A 1,893-nucleotide genomic window follows, 5' to 3' on the forward strand; every position below is an offset into this window, starting at 1 on the left:
ACCCCCTTAAACACAGCCCGACCTCTGCTTCCGCCTCAGCCGTGCTACTGCCGGGTCACAGCCCTCGGCGCCACACGAGCTGGCCTTGCAGCTGCACACCCAGAAAAGCCTCAGGAGCTGGGCACAAGGCACTGGCCATGAACAGAGCCTCCAAGCACACCAAAATCCTCAGGGTAAGACAGAAAAGAAACAAATTTTGGAGTAGGATGCTTCCCTCAAGGGAGGCCATGTTGTAGCCCGCTGTGCTCAACAGACCGAAGGGCGCTGGAAAAACCTGAATCTACCTCATCTTCCTCACCTTCCCCAGGTCCTTCCCGCGGTAAGGCTCAGCACAGTGTTTCTCTATGCGGACGCAGTCGTTTCTCCTGTTCAAGCTCACTCATCAAATGTAAAAGGCCAGGAAACTTCCCGAACAGAGAACGAATCTTAGCCCACGTCCCAGGAACAGAGCGGCCTCCCTCGCGCGTGCTAGCCCGCGGCCCTTCGCCCAATGTTACTTCTCCAGCAGCAGCGTTACGACGTTAGCGTTTCCGCAGTGCGGCTGGCCCCTGCCAGCGGGCGTCGGGAGCAGGTAAGGGCAGGGCTAAAAAAAAAGCTGTTGGCAAAGAGGTGAAATTTTGTTTTGGCACGTGATGTCATCTTGCTTTATCAGCATCAAATGGGTTCTCGGGGGGGAAAGCCTGTACACAGGTGAGTGCGTGGGTGAAACTTCCAAACCTGAACACTAAGGTGCTGAAGCCGCGCCCTTGGGCCGACTCCAGGAGGGCTGTAACCATTTCACTGCGGTGGATCAAATACAAATCTCACTTTTAATCTGTCACAAAAGAGATGCAACTCAGACATTATCGTTTAAGCATGCAACATGTCATAGGTAACAAAATTGATTAGATAGCAGTGTATATTAAATAGATCTTTGTGATTAAGTAAAAAATAAACCACAAAACCGACTGCTGAGCCGCGCGTCTGCGGGCTCAGCCCTACAGCTGTCTGTTTTCTCTTTTATACAGCAGCAGCAGCCAAATCCACAACTGATAGATATTGCACCAAAAGACATGTGCAGTGAGAAGGAACAGAATCACATTAATGTCTGATAAACCCAGATATGACTCCCGTGTGTTACATAAAGTGCCTTTAGAGTCGGTGCAGTCAGAAACAAACAACCCCCGTTGCCATTTAGATACCATTAGCAAATGCATACAAAGAGGAGACAGAACAGACCTGTTTGCCAGCGTGCCCAATCCCACAGTGCCAGGCTTCAGTCGGACGCCTCCGCTGCAAACAGTCGGGAGGGAAGGATAACAAAAGAACCACTACACAAAGGTCATGACAGGGTTAAGCAGATTTTCCTAAAACGATTAATGCCAACCCTACCCCAGAATGCAGTATAGTACATGTAAATATTAGCAGTACTGAGGCCATTTCTTTACTGGACATGAGATTTGGCATGCTATGTTACGATGCTCCCTTGACTCGTAACTATTCTAATATTTATACAAAAATGCAACATCCAGTCCGTACTTCTGGACACAGCAAAGTACTTGTGTGCTCAGGGGAAAGGGTTGCTCGCGATATACACAGCCCGTGTAGAGAAAACTTCCAGCACGGCTTTCTCCTGCTTTCGGGAACACAAGGCTCAAAATGTGCTTTGCACACATGACACTGGCATCAAGTCTGGTATGAAATTAAGAAAAATGCTCATTTGTCCAAGTATATGATATTTAATTGTAAGGAAATAAAATCGGAAAATGGCTAAATCAATTAAAAAGTAAACATGAGTTGTAATACTATACCTGGAAAATGATTAATTCCATTCATTGTCATTAGAAATTATGTAAAATATTTATTAATAGCTTTGCCTACAGAGGCACAACATAAATAGAGTAAGTCCTGCTG

The sequence above is a fragment of the Egretta garzetta genome, unplaced genomic scaffold, assembly GCF_000687185.1.
Source record: "Egretta garzetta isolate BGI_Z169 unplaced genomic scaffold, ASM68718v1 scaffold384, whole genome shotgun sequence".
Taxonomy (NCBI): domain Eukaryota; kingdom Metazoa; phylum Chordata; class Aves; order Pelecaniformes; family Ardeidae; genus Egretta; species Egretta garzetta.